Raw genomic sequence first — 22,194 nt, 5'->3', positions numbered from 1 at the left:
AGTCTGCAGAGGTTCAAAGACCTGCTGGTGAGAAAATTGTCAAGTCAAGCGGAACGTGACCCGTCAACATCTCCTCCTTCACATTCTCCCGCAACTGGGGGTGCGAGGAAAAGGCTAAGAATTCCGAGCCCACCCGCTGGCGGTGATGCAGGGCAGTCTGGAGCGAGTGCTGACATCTGGTCCGGACTGAAGGACCTGCCAACGATTACTGACATGTCGTCTACTGTCACTGCATATGATTCTCTCACCATTGAAAGAATGTTGGAGGATTATATGAGTGACCGCATCCAAGTAGGCACGTCAGACAGTCCGTACGTATACTGGCAGGAAAAAGAGGCAATTTGGAGGCCCTTGCAGAAACTGGCTTTATTCTACCTAAGTTGCCCTCCCTCCAGTGTGTACTCCGAATGAGTGTTTAGTGCCGCCGCTCACCTTGTCAGCAATCGGCGTACGAGGTTACTTCGAGAAAATGTGGAGAAGATGATGTTCATTAAAATAAATTATAATCAATTCCTCCGTGGAGACATTCACCAGCAGCAATTGCCTCCAGAAAGTACACGGGGACCTGAGATGGTGGATTCCAGTGGGGACGAATTAATAATCTGTGAGGAGGGGGATGTACACAGTGAAAGGGGTGATGAATCGGACGATGATGATGATGATGATGAGGTATACATCTTGCCTCTGTAGAGCCAGTTTGTGCAAGGAGAGATTGATTGCTTCTTTTTTGGTGGGGGCCCAAACCAACCAGTCATTTCAGTCACAGTCGTGTGGCAGACCCTGTCGCTGAAATGATGGGTTCGTTAAAGTGTGCATGTCCTGTTTATACAACATAAGGGTGGGTGGGAGGGCCTAAGGACAATTCCATCTTGCACCTCTTTTTTCTTTCATTTTTCTTTGCGTCATGTGCTGTTTGGGGAGTATTTTTTTGAAGGGCCATCCTGCGTGACACTGCAGTGCCACTCCTAGATGGGCCATGTGTTTGTGTCGGCCACTTGGGTCGCTTATCTTAGTCACACAGCTACCTTATTGCGCCTCTTTTTTTCTTTGCGTCATGTGCTGTTTGGGGAGTATTTTTTTGAAGGGCCATCCTGCGTGACACTGCAGTGCCACTCCTAGATGGGCCAGGTGTTTGTGTCGGCCACTTGGGTCGCTTATCTTAGTCACACAGCTACCTCATTGCGCCTCTTTTTTTCTTTTCGTCATGTGCTGTTTGGGGAGTATTTTTTTCAAGTGCCATCCTGTCTGACACTGCAGTGCCACTCCTAGATGAGCCAGGTGTTTGTGTCGGCCACTTGGGTCGCTTAGCTTAGTCACACAGCTACCTCATTGCGCCTCTTTTTTTCTTTGCGTCATGTGCTGTTTGGGGAGTATTGTTTTCAAGTGCCATCCTGTCTGACACTGCAGTGCCACTCCTAGATGGGCCAGGTGTTTGTGTCGGCCACTTGGGTCGCTTAGCTTAGTCACACAGCTACCTCATTGCGCCTCTTTTTTTCTTTGCGTCATTTGCTGTTTGGGGAGTATTTTTTTGAAGGGCCATCCTGCGTGACACTGCAGTGCCACTCCTAGATGGGCCAGGTGTTTGTGTCGGCCACTTGGGTCGCTTATCTTAGTCACACAGCTACCTCATTGCGCCTCTTTTTTTCTTTGCGTCATGTGCTGTTTGGGGACTATATTTTTTTCAAGTGCCATCCTGTCTGAACTGCAGTGCCACTCCTAGATGGGCCAGGTGTTTGTGTCGGCCACTTGGGTCGCTTATCTTAGTCACACAGCTACCTCATTGCGCCTCTTTTTTTCTTTGCGTCATGTGCTGTTTGGGGAGTATTTTTTTCAAGTGCCATCCTGTCTGACACTGCAGTGCCACTCCTAGATGAGCCAGGTGTTTGTGTCGGCCACTTGGGTCGCTTATCTTAGTCACACAGCTACCTCATTGCGCCTCTTTTTTTCTTTGCGTCATGTGCTGTTTGGGGAGTATTTTTTTGAAGGGCCATCCTGCGTGATACTGCAGTGCCACTCCTAGATGGGCCAGGTGTTTGTGTCGGCCACTTGGGTCGCTTATCTTAGTCACACAGCTACCTCATTGCGCCTCTTTTTTTCTTTGCGTCATGTGCTGTTTGGGGAGTATTTTTTTCAAGTGCCATCCTGTCTGACACTGCAGTGCCACTCCTAGATGAGCCAGGTGTTTGTGTCGGCCACTTGGGTCGCTTAGCTTAGTCACACAGCTACCTCATTGCGCCTCTTTTTTTCTTTGCGTCATGTGCTGTTTGGGGAGTATTGTTTTCAAGTGCCATCCTGTCTGACACTGCAGTGCCACTCCTAGATGGGCCAGGTGTTTGTGTCGGCCACTTGGGTCGCTTAGCTTAGTCACACAGCTACCTCATTGCGTCTCTTTTTTCTTTGCATCATGTGCTGTTTGGGGAGTATTTTTTTCAAGTGCCATCCTGTCTGGCACTGCAGTGCCACTCCTAGATGGGCCAGGTGTTTGTGTCGGCCACTTGGGTCACTTAGCTTAGTCACACAGCTACCTCGGTGCAAATTTTAGGACTAAAAATAATATTGTGAGGTGTGAGGTGTTCAGAATAGACTGAAAATGAGTGGAAATTATGGTTATTGAGGTTAATAATACTTTGGGATCAAAATGACCCCCAAATTCTATGATTGAAGCTGTTTTTTAGGGTTTTTTGAAAAAAACACCCGAATCCAAAACACACCCGAATCCGACAAAATATTTTCGGTAAGGTTTTGCCAAAACGCTTCCGAATCCAAAACACGGCCGCGGAACCGAACCCAAAACCAAAACACAAAACCCGAAAAATGTCCGGTGCACATCACTATTAATCATATGTTACATTGTACTGGACTATGGTGTATTTTCTACAGTGCATTGCTGTTATTAATCTGTTATTAATCTGGTACATTATCATGCATGCTGCAGCTGAATTGACTATATATATTTATGAAGGGGCCCAGACCTTAGCGCTCTCTCATGGTTAGTCAAACCAATGTGGTGGCAGGCCACACCCCAGTGCAGACTGGCCAGACCCCTAAACATGGGCCCCTACCACTGCATTCCTCCGGTTGGCCCTACATGCCTCAGTCTGAAACTGGCTCCATCTATTTTACCAAAGCCGGTTAAGCTTTATCCTGAGCCATCAATTTAAGCAACTAAAAAGGAACTGTACAAGAACATGTTCCTCAATCAAGAAACAAATATGAAAGTTTTGTTGATTTTGTGGATGTTACCATCTACATTAAAGATTGGAAAATGGACACAAAAAATATCCAGTCCACCGACTCAGGTACATATGTGAGAACAAACAGTTGCCATCAGCAAAACTGGTTAAGCTCTATCCCAAGTCTTCAATTTAAGTGACTAAAAAGGATTTGTACAGATGAGAACATGTTCCATCAAGTAATAAATTTGGGAAAAAGTTTTTAGCCTGTGCCTATGAAAAAGAAAAAATTAACAAACTATTGAGGGAGTAAAGAATACCAATAAAAAAAAACTTTGTTAAACATAAGGAGGTTAAGAACAATAAGTTTTAGTAGGCATTTGTTACTGAATATAATGACCAGTATAACAGCCTAGAAAAGATACTTGGAAAAAACTGGGTCTCCTTAAAAATAATACAATAATTGGTAGTTTTCTGAATAAACCTGTATGTACTGTATATATCGCAATGCCCCTAATCTGAAATGTAGATTAGTATCCAGTGTACTACCAGGATAAGCAAAACTGCCAACCACTGTTATCTCTAGTGGTTTTCACAGATGTGGAGATTGCCAAGGTTGCAGGACTATTAAAACAGTAGGGATAACAAAAAATGAGAATATCAATATTAATACTAAGAAAATATACGTAAAGGATTTTATTACCTGTAATACCAATCATGTGGTATACTGTATGTTAATGCAGTTGTGAGAAATTCTACATACAGTAGGGAGGACATCCAGATCACTTAGAAATTGAATAAGTAAACATACTGTATTAAAAATATAAACAAGGGTCTAGAAATCCATGACTTATCTATGCACTTTAAAAAAGTCCACAATAGTTTGGTTGCAGCCATTGTTTCTGGGGGATCAAACATGTTAAGAGTGCCATTAGGTGCAATTCCCAGGTTACCATGACAGCAGAAGCCACAATTGTTTACCTAATAAAAGAATCACATGATGATAACTCCGGTGTTAATAATGAGGGCAACTGGTATGTGACCAATTGTTCTCTTTCATTGATTCTCTGTGGATCACATGATGAAAGCGCAATGATTTGTGGGAATGGTAATTCAGAAGCATCCTCAGAAAGTGTACTACAGTGTGGCAATTTATCTTTGTGAAGTCTGAACCCGGGATTGGCTATTTTATGTCACATAGGATACCATGTGATTGGGAGAACAAACTGATGGGATTTGTACCGGCCCGGGATTGGCAATCATATGTCACATAGGGAATACATGATCAGGGAAAAAGACTGATGGCATTTATATGAAATCCATGTCTAGACTATCGTCATTCTTTTGCAGTGTCTTGGGATCAAATTTTTCTGTTTTTATTGTATCTATGTTTATAAATTGCAATTATGGGCAGTGTGGATGGTGTAATGGTTAGCATTACTGCCTCACAGCACTGAGGTCATGGGTTTGATTCCCACCATGGCCCTAACTGTGCGGAGTTTGTATATTCTCCCCGTACTTGCGTGGGTTTCCTCCGGGTACTCCAGTTTCCTCCCACAATCCAAAAATATACTGGTAGGTTAATTGACTCCCAACAAAATTAACACTAGCGTAAATGTGTCTGTGTGTACATGTGATAGGGAATATAGATTGTAAGCTCCTCTGGGGCAGGGACTGATGTGAATAGGCAAATATTCTCTGTAAAGTGCTGCAGAATATGTGTGTGCTATATAAATAACTAGTAATAATAAATAAATAAATAAATAAATAAATTATGCTTAGAATTGGAGCCAGTGTGTCTGGCTCAATTAGAGGACAGTGGGGGTTTAAATACTGGACCCAGTACACACCTCATTATATATTGAAAATAGTTCAGATGACCCAAAACACGTTTGACAAAGAGGTGTTGGCTGTGTTCTTACTACTAGTGACCTACAGTACATGGGAGAATACTTTCCTGACCTGTAAAGAAAACTTTGACTGTTCTATTTGTTATCAGGTCATAAATGTACCAATGAGGGGATTACATGCTGTGTTTTTTTATTATAATTTTTTTAAATGTGTTAGGTTCTTTACTTGAGTTTCTTCTATCATATTTTTGAGTTTTTTTGAGGATCCTTCATCATACCCAGGTGCCAGGTGAAGAGGAGGTCACCTATCTGTAAGAAACATTTATGCACATGAACCAAGAAGCGATGTATGTGTTTTCAATAATGGGAATGTTATAACATGATGAAATTATTTTAAAAATACCTTTATGAGCATGAAGCAAGATAGTCTCCATGCAAGTATTGTCTACAGATGTAGCCAGGCTCATCTAATGTGCACTCTTGGCGCAACTAGGAATACCCGCACCTAGATGCCCTGTGCAGCGTTAAAAGATGCTCCCATTCATGTGATTGGAATGTGTATGCATCTATGATGTGTGCGCACCCCAGACTCTCCTGATTTCGCACTGTGGATGGTGCGGCACGGCGCAGATGTAGCCATGATGAGCTATATCTGTATATGGGATTTCAATCATATGCAGGGGCAGATCCAGAAGAAAATGAAAGGGGGGGGGGGGCACCATGATAGGGGAATGGTAATAGTTATATTTTCATGCACCTAAGGCACGCGTGCTTCCAGATAAGGGGTGTGGTATCACAGGGGACGTGGCCTCACAGAATACGCCATAAGGTAATGATTGGCTGTAGGAGCACATCCTGGTTTATTGCCAATGTTTTACCCTGATGAAAAGGCTGATTGGGCCTTGAAATGTTGGTCGCCTGTTCCATTAGTTATGGGAAGGCACCCCAGCACAATATAATTATAATAGTTTTTAGTTGGTGGTGGCAGGTGCAGCATACCTTGTTTTGGGCACTGCACTGAGACTCAGACTGCAGGACACGAACTGCCTATCTTTGATTAGCAGAAGCAGCCAGCTGGATCTCCAACAAGCAGCAGAAGACATCTGCAGGACAGCCCTGTCACAATCACACAGGCCACCTTCTCAAAGCTGAGGCTGAGTGTGACTGCACCTAGCATGGTGGTAAAGGAAATGGAGGAGGAAGCGCTGGGATTATTGTGCGGTGCAGTGAGGGCTAATAAAGACTTCTGTGCCATCATAAGTAACAGTCTTACTCGATGCTGGCATTTGAACCCCGCACCTGGGCTGGACTCTGGCCATCTGGCAGTGGGGGAATTAGGTTGCGGGGTGAGCACATGGACTTGCTGTTAGAGCCTGCTGATTACAGTCACATATAATAGGCTTGTCATATATAACAGTGTACAACCTATCTGTAATCCAGTAAGTGCCTGTTTCTGATTTTTCACTATACTGACTCTGTGTTTCCAATTGGAATCTCATTCTGGAGAAATTCTATCTTCCCTGCACTGGTTTTTACTAACTGAGGTAATAGAGTTGAGGACTCCAACAGCAGATCTAATCTCTCCCATTTTTTTCTTTTGATCCAGATTGGTAACACTGTGCTCTCATTCACCTGTTCACTGCTTATTATAGGCACACAGGTGAAAAGAAGAACACTAGCACTAAGGGGTACATTTACTAAGATGGGAGTTCTGTCTAAGATGGGATGTTGCCCATAGCAACCAATCAGATTCCAGTTATTATCTTCTAGAAGGTGCTAGATAAATGAGAAGTAGAATCTGATTGGTTGCTATGGACAACATCCCATCTTAAATAAAACTCCCAACTTAGTAAATTTACCTCTAACTTTCCTCCCTTTTATTGTATTTTCATTAAGGGGAAAGAAGGAAATCAGTAAGATAAAGCCCTTCTGATTACATTTCATCTGGACCTATGATGACATTGGAGTAAAGAGGCTTTTTCCTTCATATTTTCCTGTCTGCATGACTGAGTTGGTAAAACAGACAGAGGCACATTGCACATATTTCTTTCTAAGTATATTAACACACCTGTATAACAGTAATTATGTTTGCCATGATGTACAGTTGTAAATAAAAGCCTGAGTCCTTAATTCATTAATGCTGGTGACATCTATGAGCATTACTCCAAAAATACAATTGGCACAACGTGGTTCCTCATATCTCAGAAGTCTTATACTAACTACCTCTATGATAGGGAATACAAAAGGGCATGTTTCAAGTGCCAAGGAGCATGCATGATATAGCCACAGCGCCTCTGACACAGTACGCTCACCGATTACTTGGGGCCTGTCAAGGATGTTGCAGCACTGGATAGGAGTGACCATGGCTTTACTCCTGTGCTGCCCTACCCTCTGGTACATGACTGAGATTGGTATCTGCTGAATCTGGTCATTACAGTGAGTGTAGAGTTAGTTTGGGTTCACCTAAGGGGTGTGCAAGTGCAAATCCTGCAGACCTTATGTCTACACCTATGCAAAGGAGAGATAAGTAGGTCTCTTTTCCTCTCTCTTGATGGGTGTCTTAATGACTCAGGCAGTCATTTGTTTTCAGTTAAAGTAACATTCAACAACCCCTTGCATTTCAATAGGTCATGTCCCTCCATTATTTACAGCATGGTTTTGAACCTTCAACCCCTTTGCACAGCCTCAGCCAGAACTAGGTGGGCCCCATAGCAACAACTTGAAGATGCCCCTGTCCCAATACTTCAAGAGAGACACTTCTCTAAGCAGTTATTTTATGCCCCAGAATAGTGCCTTAGTGAGCCTGAACTATAGTACTGTCTTAGTTAATATTAGGCCCCATAGTAGTTTTCTTATGTACCATGGTAGTGACCTAGCTCACATTATGTCACATTGTAGGGCTGCAAGTACACACAATGCACACAGTACCCCAATTTACATTATAACTTACAGTGATTATGCCACATTACATACTGTGTCATACTGGCGTGCCCTCCAGTTCTTTTTATACCACATTACAATAAGCAGGTCCAGGGGCATGACTAGACATATTGTAGGAATAAGTTTGTGAGGGCCTCTCTATATTACCCACATTTGAAAATGTATATAATTGCATGTAACTTTGTCAGCAGGGAATGTGTTCCCCTCTCAACTCTGGGGGCCATTGTACCTATGGTAGCTACGCACTATGGTAGCTATACACTTGCCTTTGCAATTTTGTGCAGCGAAAGAGCAATAGACATAGACAAGCATTTACAATAAAAGGCCTCTGTGTTCATTAGTTTTATTTTTGATCATCAATAGACAACAAACAACACAGCCAGCTCCATACCTAGAATTGCTGGCTAGCTGTTTTAAACCTAGAGGCAAGAACCATTCTTTATATTTTGACATATACAGCTAGCATGCTTCCTCTACAGTAAGGCATCAAATTACATATTTTAAAACAACGGGTCTGCTGATACTATGGATACCTATCACATAAATTCAAGGGGAATATATTTCTGTATGACTAGATTCTTCATGTTTTACTGGCTTGCACTGTCTGTTATATCTACCTGCTGCTTTTTACATTGTATTGCTCTCTAACTTCATTGTGTTTACATTTTGTTTGCATTTTTAATACAGGTTGCTTGAGGGCCGTAGTCCTCAGTATATAAAACAGTTCAGGCCAAGAATTATTGAGCAGTTTGAAAGTTTGAACGCTTTTCAATTTGACTTGGTTTTCCATATATCTTGTTGTTTAACAATTTGTCTGCAGTGTTGTTAAGTATATATTACTTATTCATGGCCAGTGTCTGTTTCAGTGTGAGATGTGGAGAAAATACAAAATATATGAAGGACTCTTGTAATTTTGTAGCATAACATCTATCTATCTATCTATCTATCTATAAATATCTATTTATCTATGGGCCTGATTCATAGTTGTACGCAACCCCTATGGTGGAAGGACTGCACATATGTAGTACCTATTCTGTGCATGTGCAGAATGGGTTCAGTGTTGCCACACTCAATACCTCCCAAGATGCAGTCTGATTTACAGGTTGTGTCTGTTTTGGGGAGGGGGAGTCAACAGAAGGCTATCCCAAAATGCAGGGATGCCGCCTCCATTTTGTGTGAGTGCTGAGGAGAGTGTCTGCATCTTCCAATGTAGCTTTACTGGCCCCGGCAGCATGAATTCCCTGGCCATCCTGACCTGATGGTTACTCAGATGGCTGATGTTCATGATAAGGCCAGTACTGACGGGAGAGATGTGTGCTGAGCGATCTTAACACAGACCGCTCAGCACACATCTCTCCCCCTGCTCAGCACAGCAAAATGTGTGCTGAGCGAGGGGGGGATGGGGGGTCTGCTCACTTCACACAGCGCAGAGGTGAGCGACCCTCTAGATTGAGCCTGCATGCAGGCTTAAACTAGCACCGGCACTAGCGATGTGCGGGGACGCGCATCGCTATTGCTTGGGGGCATACACACGACAGATCCGTGCTTAAAATCTAAGCAATCTAGTCAGATTGCTTAGAATTTAAACACGGATCTCTCAGTGTGTACCCCCCTTAAGTGATCCAATACTGCATTCTTTAGACACAGTCATGAATCACAGAAGTGACAAAGGCATCTATTTACACAAGAAATCTCCTGCTGTTTTAATTTAGCAGTATCTATCTACAGTGTCTATCTGTCTATCTATCTATCTATCTATCTATCTATCTATCTATCTATCTATCTATCTATCTATCTAGATAGCTAGCTATATATATATCATAGACATAAAGATAACTTTAAAAGCAAAATCGCCTCCCACTGTAGGAATGACCCTTTTCTCTGAAATATCAGCTTTTCTTCCAAATGACTGCTAGGGTAGCATTATTTGAATTAATTAGATGAGGGGGGCATCAGATATTCTGTATTATACAGTAAGCACCATGTTGGTGTGGTTTAATCTTTTCATTTTTATTTGGCAAAGTGTGCCTGGAGATGTGCTTCTCTTTTCTAAGTTAGGGAGGTGTCCTATTAGCCGTTGTAATTTTTTGCACAAACAAAAAATGGGCTTTTACCATGATTTTTGCCAGTGGTCATTATCAGGCTGTCCAATTATACAGTAGTCCTTTTTTCCGTGCAAAATTACCCATTTTTGCACGGGAACATATAGGATCCTAAAAAGCCACGGACCTATGTGTTTTTCGTTGCAGTGATCGTGTAAAATTATCCAGGATTTAATTTCACCTGTCTGAGGCAGGTAAATTAAAATCCCTGATAAGTGCTGGCATCAAGGCTAACAGGATAGCCCTGGGCGAGTCAATTAGCTGTGGCTATTTCGATACTGCCCACAGGACCTTAATCAGTAAGGATTGTGGTTTATGCTAAAAAGCAGTTGCTGTGATCAAATAGTTGCCGCCCAGAAATAGAGAAAAAACGGCCATTGCAGAAGTTGCAAATGTATCGCAAAACCATTTGCAATTACTGGAACACTGAAGAATTTTTCTACCTGCACCATGCAAGGTCATCCACAATTCTTGTGACACAAGAGGCTGGAAGTGGTCATCGCTGATGTCAGAGCCCATCCTTAAAACACCTGGGCATGCCTGTGTTTTTTCAGACACACCCAGAAAATTCAGGATTCAGCCCAGAAAGGCCAGCTTCCTGTCAGTCAAATAGCGGCTGCATTGCAATCACAATGTGTAAGCATTTACTGTCACTGGTATTACTGCAAATACACAGTCGTTCGTTAATCGGCCAGATTGCGATTTGCTAATTTTGCTATCCTTACTGAATAAGGTCCTTAGATTCAAAATACATAAAGTTAAAACCCAGTCATGGGATAAGACCAAAATTCATGGGATAATACCAACAAGCTGGACTTCAGTATCTAACGCAGTCCAAATCAACTGAGTTTTAACAAACTGTGCATTCACCCTAGTAATAATACCCATGTTGGATGAGTTGCATGAATCGTGTACAGTTCTATCCATGATTGAAATAAGTATTTCTATGTTGCAACTTTGTGCATGCACATGAGAGAATCAGCTCATGGGAGTGTTGTGGGTGTGTAGGTGGAGTTATCTAATATTCTGAGTCATGTGTGTGCCCAAGAAATGCCTATTTCAAAAGGTTTTCTTACACCTAGCATGGGGTAGGTTTAAATACTGATACTAGATATGTTGACCATACTAGTGGTGTGATGCATCAGCATAGAGACATACAAAACATATAGCCACATCGGCATTCCAGTAGCAATCCCAGCCAAATTAGGACCCGCATGTGACTTAGAGTCACGTCATATGGGCAACTGGTGCACTTATACTTCATTGGATTTCCCATATTATGTGCCTGCTCTTGACACCGGTGGGTATATTTACTAAAGTGCAGGTTTTTGGAAGTGGATATGTTGCTCATAACAACCAATCATATTCTAGCTATTATCTTCTAAAAGGTGCTAGATAAATAAGTAGAGTCTGGCTAATTGCTATGGGCAATATCTCCACTTCTAAAAACCCACTCTTCACTAAATATACCCCTAGGGCTCCACGACATGCCTCTGCATTTACTGGACTATTGTCAATGGTGGACTAAAGGTGCATACACACGGTGCGATGTAACTTTATTATTTTTACTATATATTCAAAATCGTAAGGAAAGTTAGTTCAAATACAGCATGTGCACAGCTTGCAATACAGATGCATGATCCCATGGGATCAGTATCGCAAGAAAAGATAGACTGTGCAGGCAAGTCAATCTTAACTATATTGTTTACAATCTAGTACATGGTATAGTCAAGTAAAGATAATCAATATTGGTGGTTCAGGGCTTCAGGGAGTTCAGGGGAAATCACAAAGCCAAATTCGAGGATAGGCAATATCTAACTGTGTGTTGCACCTTAAGAAGTAGGGGGTCCCAAAACTATCACTATATGATTGCAACTGTGACTTTTTGGTGAAGACAAATTACAATTTAATTTACAATTGTGGCCAGCTCTGCATCACCCCAAATGTCAGTATGTCTCATTAGGTCTAGCAACAATTCTGTTATATATGATTTCTAAATATGTGATTGCAATTTGTATTTGTACAACATAAAAACCTTAATCTCCACAGAGTAAACAACATTTTCATGTGGTTTGTAGTTTACACAAATCAATTTGTGAAATATTGCTAGGTTTTTTAAATGAGAAGATATTAAAGTTACTCATAAAGGGAATGCTGCAGTCTCCTAATTATTTTCTGAAGCTTGTGCAGCATATAATAAAAAATAAAATCTGAATGGCAGATTAGTCATTTTTTAAATACAATGATTGCTGGTGTGTTCACTGAAGCATCACACAGATTGCCTTTATATATGAAAGTCTGCTGTAAACTAAAAACTGACATTATGAACAATAATTTTGTTGTCAATAAGTTAATGATAATACATCAGACACAGAAAAAAAGATAGTCACTTCAAAGTTCACATTCATCCCATTTCATTTCATTTCCCATTTATATTATTCTGGATAATCTGGCTAGGGTAGGAGGATTTTTATTCAACTGGCTCTGCTAGCTATTTTGGAATTCATTGCACTTCATGTTTAAATCATCACAGTACTGCAATCTCCTTAGGCAAGTGCTTAAAATGGGAAGTTATCTTTAATTCCATTCTTTTTCATTATAACCACATTATACATGGAACTTAGTGCTTGTGGTTTGTAAGCCATAGAAACTCCACTTATAATGGAGTTTTGGTTATAAATCACAAAAAACAACAAATTTTCACTTTATAAATATATACAATTTCTCTCGGCTATAATGTGAAACCTTGTTTCAGCTGCAATTATGATGTTTGTGTTGGGTAGCAGAGTTTGAGTCATATATTAAAATATCTAAAGTACATCTATATGGCTTGACAACACAAGGAGCTTTACTCTAAAACAAATTTAGTATTTATTTAAAAGATAAAGAATGAATCCAGTATATCAAGAGATTTCAGACCAAATAGAATACTTTTAAAATACTTTTCTTGTCATAGTAGAACTTTCTACATACTTGCCTGTTCCAAGTTTTGGAAACCAGGTCAAAAGAAACAATTTTATTGTAGTAACTAATATTGGCAAGCATTTAACTGCTTTATTCTGCTCCACCAACCCCTCGCCCCCAATTCATTAAAAAAAAATAACTTTACAATTGGAACCCTTCCCCAACAATATTTGTAAACTACTGTACTTCTGACTTTTGTCTGGTGGACTTTACGATCTTTTTACCCAGCTCCCATACCATGGAATAGGAAATAGCTATACTTTACCAGTGAAAAATCAGTTTCCATTATTTTATGGTGCCTGCAACAATTCACTAGATGATACTGTAAAGCTGTTTCCTGACCAAGAATCCACAGTAGACCTGAACTCAACAAGCATTCCATCAGTAAGTAAGTGAATGCTTCTTTGAGGTTGGTGACATATGGGCAATTTTCACTTCAAATTTATCTCTAGAAATTTAAATAATAATGTACATTTGTATAAGAGAAATAAATGGGATGCCATATGAGTGCTATAATAGTTAGAGCATTATTTAATGTTCTCACAATGGCACTTAATATAAGGCTTTAAAACTAAAATACATTATACAGTATATGAGCAGACCCTATCACACAGAGCTTTTTTAAGTGCTCAGTAAGAAAGTTTTTATCATATAAAATAAAATAACTCCATGTTCCTACGTTACAGAAAACATAGACCAGCTAATAAACAAAACTCAATGCAAGCTGGGCCTTTATGATATAAAATACCAAATTAGCGGAACAAAACTGCTAAGTACATTAAATTCATGGCCTTGTGGTGGAGTGTTAAAGTATAGAAAAAGCAGACATGTGCATATTTAATTACAAGCAGGGATGGACTTGGTCTGTTTTTCGGCCTTTGCATTTGTGTGAGTGCGCATATGTGAAAGGGGATGTGCATGTATCTGTTCACAGGAGCATGCCATGAGTCAGGAGGTAGTGCTGTGAGTCAGGGGTGTGTGGACTCACAGCACACCTCATATTTCTGTGAGGCAGGCAGTTCAGGAGGTGGGGACACTGATCACGGGGGCGCACCAAGAGTCAAGGGGGCGTGAACTTGCGGCACCTCCCCATATTTCTTTAAAACCGGCACTTCAGGCAGAGGAAAAACAGAAAGCCGGAAGCTGCATTGCTCGTGGCTTTCCCTACTCTGTGTGACATATATATATATATATCTATATATCTATATATATATATATATAGAGAGAGATAGATATATACAGTTAGATGGCACGCTGAGGCTTCCAAGATAAATTAAACTGCGGACACAGTCATACGGTCAATGTTTCAGGGATGTGTTCCCTTTTTACAAACTTAACAAGTAAGCACAAAATACATGTATAAATTAGAGATGAGCGGTTTGGATTCCAGCACCCAAGTCAATCCGAGCCGCTGATTGGGTTTTCCCGCCAGACTCGTATTCAAAATCAAAGCAAAATATCATCCCAGTGTTGGATTCTCAAAGATTTTGGATTCAATATAAAGGGGCCAAGGTCCAGGACCTGGTGTCATTTCAGTCCAGGCACGCTGCTGTATGCTGCAATCTGCTCTGCTTGAAGTGGCTGTGTGGTGTGCAAACTGTGTCCAGACTCCATACAAATCTCTGAGCTAAGTGTATACACATGTGGATCTGCAGTGTCCAGACTCCAGACAAGTTGCTGTGCTGTGTCCATCCATGCAAGTGGCTTTGATGTGTCTAGGCTCCATATATAAGTGTCTGTGCTGCCTATGTTCATCTAAAGTGGATGTGCTGTGTTTACAAAGTGGTGGGACTGTGAACATCCAGAATTGGCTGGGCTGTGTACATTAAGTGGCATTCCAGTGTCCATCCACTCCAGTGCTAATTATGCACCTGTCCAGCATCCACCTGCTCTAGCTCTCATGATGCACCTGCCCAGTGTCCATCCGCTCCACTGCTGAAGATGCACCAATCCAGTGTTCATCTGCTCCAGGGCTGAGAATGTACCAGTCCAGTATCCATCTGCTCCCATGGATGCACCTGTCCAATGACTATCTGCACCAGTGTTAACACAAGTTGAAAAAAGTAAAAAAAGTTATAAAACATTTTGTAAAAAAACAAATATTTTTAGAAAATCAAGAACTGTAAAAAAAAGTTAAAATAAAAGTTGAAACAAAGTTTAATAAAGTACTTTACCCCACTTTGTATCCATAACATGCAAGTACTGTGACTTTGCAGGCTGTTCATCTACTGCACTCACATAAGCGGTGTGACTCCGCAGTGTCATTTGCAAAAATTTAAATATAGTGAATAAAAAAGTTAACAAATATGTTTTTCTTGTGTGCTGTACCCCACTGTGTATCCATGACATATAAGTACTGTGAGTACTGTGTATCAATAACATACAAGTGCTGTGACTTTAAAGGCTGTATCCCATGGAATAGCCATAACATATTGTATAAGTACTGTGACTTTGCCAGACATACCCCACTGTGTATCCACAACCTACAAGTTCTGTAACTGTGCAGTGAGTGGTGATTTTCCAAAAAACTGTTCAAGTAAATGAATAATACTATTAAATTGTAGTAGTTTTAGGATAACTTGAGTGTGTTCATTAATATGGCTCATGATGATCAGTTGAGAGAAAAGCAGGAGGCGCAAGCTCATGATGACTATACTAGTCCTTCTACGTCATCTAACAACAATGCACAAGGGCATAAAGAGTTTAATTTGGGGCATCTAAAATAAAATAAAAAAAAACATATACAGTGGTAAAGAAAAAACACCTCTATTAAAGGGAAATTATAGTGAAGAAAAGCATAAAATTGTCAACATACCACGTATGACACGCAGTGGCAAGGAAACACTAAGACCTTGACCATTATTTATGAGTGGTGTTTCTGGACTATAAGCTAGGCATCTTCTGTCTCTCATGACAATGCCAAACGTTTTCATTCAGAATCTAGAAGAGGTTTAAGAAATGAAAAACACTAAGGCAGTAGAACAAACTGTTCAAAAACAGACATGTTAAAAGTCTCTGAGGAGAGTCTAAGTGTGTCCATGAGTGCTTTGTTTTAGCCTGATCTGTCTGATATTGTACTCAGAAGCCACCTTTCATCATTTCTTCACCCTCTGCAAATGTGGGAATGAGAAGCAGAAGTATAGCTGATGACATAGAAATTGAGGATGCCACCATGGAAGTGCAAGAGGATGATGGGGTTTTGACTATCATATGCTGGCACTAATGAGAATAGTGTAGATGAGGAAGTTGTTTGTGTAAGTCAGACACCAGTTAAAGCAGCTCTTGGCCATGATAAGAAGATGACCATTGTCATGCCTGGATATATGACTAACAAATTCACCACTTATGTGTGGAATTATTTTTACCCAAATCCTGACAATTGTCAAGACATCTTTAGCATGAAAACCTACAGTAAGTAGCAGTAAGGACATTCACAACCTAGGAACCTCCTCCCTTTTAAGTCATTTGCAGCATGCCTATGAAAAGTTTTGACAAAATTAAAAACTGGTGCTAAAAATACCAACAAGCACTCCAGCATCAGCTAGCTCCCTTCTCTCAACTAGATACCAGCACCTGCAATCTCAAGCACCAACTCCTTAATTCATAATATCTTCAGTAATGATCAGTAGTAGCATCCAATTTGTTAAGGCTAGGTGACTGCTCCCCAATCTAAGATTTCTCAGAAGAATCCTTCAGCAGTAGACCTGCTGCTGCTGGTGATGGATATTCATCCCAGAAGCAGAACAAGATGACTAGTATTAAAAAAAAACTACTTTTGACTGTGAAACACTCATTTGTAAGGGGAAGCAAGTATGACAGCTCTCAGCCAGTCACACAATGGATCACTGATACCATCAGGGCTATGCTGCTATTAGATCTGCATCCAATAGCCACCATTAATGCAGTGGGTTTTACAAAGTTAATTGAGGTCCTGTGTCCTCAGTTCCAAATTCCATCTTGGTACCATTTTACCCTAAAAGCCATTCCTCACATGTACCAGGCTGTTAAAAAAACGAATTATTGGCCTACAAAATGCCATTGTACCCAGTGTTCATTAACCACAGATATGTGGACAAGTAGTAGTGGGCAAATTAAAGATAACATGACTGTGACAGTCCGCTGGGTGGATCACCTTCAGCAGCAGCAGCAGTATATAACAAACAATGTCAGCTCAGAAGGCTTCACTGGCTTCACAAAGAGGCATGCTGCTGACAACCTATTAGAAAAAAAAGGTATGTCATAGAAAATGTACTTACCCTGCTTACATTAGGGTATACAGATGGGTATATTCCAAAATGTCCTATGTCTTTCACAATCAACTTGGTGGTACAGTGTTTTTTTAGTGCAAGTGCATGCAGGACATGCTGTCTGTGGGCCAAAAACATCTGAGATTTTTTTGCCACCAACTGAAGCAAGAGGTGGTAACCAGTTGGAATTCCACCCTTTACATGCTTGAGTAGATTGAGGTACAGCAAAAAGCCATGCAAAGCTACACCGTGATATTGAGAGAGGAGGAGGAATGTTGCTTTCTGTAGTGCAGTAGAGAATGCTTTCCGTGTTGTGTAAGGTGCTGAAACCCTTTGAAGTAGCCACATGTGAAGTGAGTTCAGACCCTGCCAGCTTGAGGCAGGTGTTTCTCCTAATAATGCTTTTGGAAAATCAGCTAGAGAAATTGAAGGATGTGATGAAATGAAGTGATTCTGCAAAGTTTGTTGAAATTGTTGATCAAGTCCTTTATTCACTTTGCCAGGATACAAGGGTTGCCTATATCTTAAAATTGGATCATTACATTTTGCCGACCATGCTTGATCTTCAGTTTAAGTTATATGTTGTGTGTTTCTTTCTGAACCAGATCTTAAAAGATGCAAAGAGATCCTGGTGAGCAAGTTTTCAGCCCAAGTGGTACACAATATGACGGCATCTCCTTCTTCAGTTTCTCCGGCAGCTGCCAAAAAATAAACATATCTGCTTTCCCAAAAGCCCCCCAGTGGTGATGCAGAGGAGTCATTACAACATTTTGACATCTGGTCATGTCTAAAAGAATTGCCTGAAATTAGTGACACCTCTACCATAACTCCATCTGATAAAGTCACCATCCAAAGGATAGTGAAGGATTTATTTTTATAACACTGTACAAATAGGCATGTCACAAAGTCCCTTCAACTAATGGAAAGAAAAAAAGGCAATGGAGACCCTTGTACAATTTGGCTTTGCATTAATTAAGCTTCTCTCACTCCAGTGTGTAATCAGAAAGAGCTTTCAGCACAGCTGTGAAACCTCATCAGCGATCAGTGTAAGAGGCTATTTTTCAAAATGTGGAAAATTGCAATGATACTAAGTACATAAACTTCTGTTATGGTGGATTCCAGAAGGGATGAATTATTGTTAAAATGACAAGGGCATGCAGGACATGCTGTCTCTGGCCCAAAAACATTTGGGATTTTTTCAGCATTCAGCATACAGGAGATTGTAGCAGCTTCAAATACAGTTAAATTGTCCCTGCCACCAACTGAAGCAAGAGGTAGTAACCAGGTAGAATTCCACCCTTTACATGCTTCAGTAGATGGATGAACAGCAAAAAGCATATCCAAAGCTACACCATGGTATTGAGAGAGGAGGGGGAATGTTGCCTTCTGCAGTGCAGTGGAGAATTCTTTCTGTGTTGTGTAATGTGCTGAAACCCTTTGAAGTAGCCACCTGTGAAGTGAGTTCAAACACTGCTAGCTTGAGGCAGGTGTTTCCCCTAATTATCCTTTTGGAAAATCAGATAGAGAAATTTAAGGAGCTGAAAAGAAGCGATTCTGCAAAGTTTATTGAAATTGCAGATCAAGTCCTTTATTCGCTTTGCCAGGGTTGCCAATATCTTAAAATTGGATTGCCAATATCTTAAAATTGGATAAAGGATTAAAATGACAAGATCATGTAGGACAGCGACTACCAATATTGGCTGATGCAGTGAGTACATGGAGGGGTGGTGGTCCACTATATTAACCTGTAGCTACTATTATATGCTGTCTGGTGCCTTGTACAAAGCCATTACTCCTATTTTTGACCCTTGTGGTTACATGGCATACTTGTAGATATAATTTTCACTCTTCTATATGGAATATTGCTACAGTACTGATGTTCTGTCATATACACAGTGGCACTTGGTGCAATAATTATATATACCTTCTGCTCCATTACAACATCCTTTACAAGAGAAATCATCCCACTTGTTTCTGATATATCTTGGCTCATTGCTGCTCCCCCTCAGCACAGCCTAAATGTTTTGATTGCCTCCTTTTTCAAGGCTTCTCATATAGAACTTGAATTCTGCAGCTGGTCCAGTATTATATTTGTCTAAAGGAGAGCTGCTATGCAAACAAACCTGTAACTCAATTTTTACCTTGTTGACTGCCATATTCTCTATATTATCATTTAATCTCCTACTCTACTGTGTGAAGCACCAAGAGCATTGTCCCCAAGTGGACTTTGCTGCCTCCAGCACTATATTTTTTTTATTTTGACCATTAATATGCAATTAAATAAGTTTTTTTTTCTTTCACGAGTGTGGCCTTATTACTTTTTTTTACGCCCTGTGTAGCACTGCCCTTAACTATATTCTCTGCTCCATAGCTTTATATGAAAAAAATTCTAGTGCCTACCTTAATGATTTTTACCAGTTCAGCTCTTGCCCCCTAAGAATACACTAATTGTGGAAACTCTTATGACACTAAATGTTCCACCTCTTGCTCTGCTTCTCAATGCAAAAATAAATTTACAGTCAACCCTCGGTCATCTAAAATGAAACAGATTGACATTGCTGCTGCACTAGGCCATTAATTAGATGAAAAACTAGTGATCTTTTAAGAGGCCATCAAATCTGCTCTATCTAAATTGAGTCAATATTCCAGTCATCTAGATGAAGTGGAGGAGGTGATCTTGACTCTTGAGAATGACTTACTGTACATACAGTCCAGCATAACATTGAGTCTCAACACAAGGAAATTACAGTTCTACTGAGAAGCATGATGACTTAGAGAACCTTGGCAGATGGCATTATCTATGGGTGGTATGTGGACCCAGTACAGGGCCATGAGCTGTACAGGGTCACTGGATCTCTTATTGGTTTCCAGATCAACTAGCTATGGATTTTTAAGGGGTGCCATTGTATATTAAAAAGTGCACACAGAGTTGGACCTGACTGTAAAAACTTTTGGATGTCCACTTCTTGTCATTATGAAAATTTTGAACTATGCAGACAAGACTAAGCTTTTAAATCATTACCATAAGACAGCCAGCTTGTCCTATAAAGGTGAATGTCTTCGCATATTTTAGTATTTATCTAGTCATGTAGCTAACAAATGCAGAGAGTGTGCTCCAATTTGCAAGCAATGGTTTGATACAAAAAGTCAAGTTCTCTCTATTGTACCAAGCTCTCCTGTGGATCTTTGAGGATAACAAACTGCTTTTTTCGATAATCCTGTAGCAGCAAAAGCCCATTTTTTCACATCTTGATTCTTGACTGTTATTGTTCTAATGTTAATTGAATTCATTTTTCCTGTTTACACATTTAGGCCACACTGTGGATGTATTGAGCATACTACATTTGTATGCAAAATGTTGTAATTAAATTTTCTATAGGTTTTTCATGTTATTTGTTTTGTTGTTTGTTTCTGCTTATTATGCCTGCCTGGACTCTGGGTTCATGTAGGTTACTCTTTCCTCACTTGCTGGGATGAGGAGGGGCCCTGTACTAATATTTACTTTTTTCTATTATTAATTCCATCCGTGGGAGTTGGTTAGTATAACAGATCATACTCCCCCTCAACTACCTGGCAAGGAAGATACTCAACTCCTTTCATCTAATATAGTGTCCTGGAATGTCGAGGGACTTAATAACCCTAATAAAATCTTAGTATGTCTCCCATATTACATTTCTTTAATAAACACATTGAATTGATGACCCTTGAAACTATATTGCAATAAAACCAAGGGAGTTGCTATATTATTCCATAAAAGTCTGCAATATTCTATCCGCAGGAAATTTTTCAATCCTCAATGATGATTAATTCTAATAGATGTGAATATTGATAATATAGACTAAACTTTACTCAATTTATATGCTTTGAACTTTATATGCTTTGAACTGCAGAGAGCCAAGTCTTGGGGCAGACAAAATCTAATAAGAGATGGGGACTTCAACATGGTCATTAATCCATGGACATATCAGGGTTAAGTACCCAGAGAACTGGTTCTTACTATGACCTTGTTTCTTCATTTTCCTCACAAATGGACCTGTTAGACCTTTGGTGTATACATCACCCCTTGCAAAAGATTACTTTTTTATTCCCACCCACATCTACTAATTCCTGTATTGGCTACCTTTCATATCCAGACATCTTTTTTCTAAAGTCACCCATACTTCTATCACAAACATTATTATATCTGACCATGTCCCTAAAGTTATAACTATCAAGTTGGCTTTGCCACAATATTTTTCTAAATGTAGGCACTTCATACTAGGGTGATTCCATCTCCAATGGACAGATTATTTTTATCATACTTATCCAACCCATCATTCTGTTTCACTTGGTATACTGACATTGAATCATAAATATGTTTTTATTCAGTGCATATTTTAAACTTGCACAAGATGGTCAAAGTTTGATGTGATACGATTTTCCACAATATCAGATGTAGTGACATTGCCAATACAAAGTTTAGGTTAAGAATATGCATTATAAATATTTCTATTAATGCTGTATAATTGCAGGAACAAATACAAGTTAACATTAATAACCTAATGCACTGCAGTCATGTCAATGAGTGATAATATGGCAAATAGTCATTGTTATTAGGTTTAGTAATGTTATTTGAACAAAGTTCACTAGAAAGAGAAATAAAGGGAATTTCAACAATGAACTTTGTACCAAATCCTATTCTTCATTCTAATTACTAGTATTTCAGTCTTTAATTTTTTATAATCTAATTTTCCCTAATAATTCATTTTTAATTCTATAGAACAATGAATGCTACAAAAGTTATCTGTTCTGCAACTGCAATCTGGCAAAATTGAGGGCATGAAAGCTAATTTTAGGCACTCAAAACTTCCATCTCCTGGAGATGTCTTGAGAGTGCTATTTAATCAGCGTAATGAAGAAAAAATTAGTCTGAAGGTGA

The sequence above is a fragment of the Pseudophryne corroboree genome, chromosome 1 (genome assembly GCF_028390025.1).
Source record: "Pseudophryne corroboree isolate aPseCor3 chromosome 1, aPseCor3.hap2, whole genome shotgun sequence".
Taxonomy (NCBI): domain Eukaryota; kingdom Metazoa; phylum Chordata; class Amphibia; order Anura; family Myobatrachidae; genus Pseudophryne; species Pseudophryne corroboree.
Note: the sequence above shows the minus strand (reverse complement) of the source record.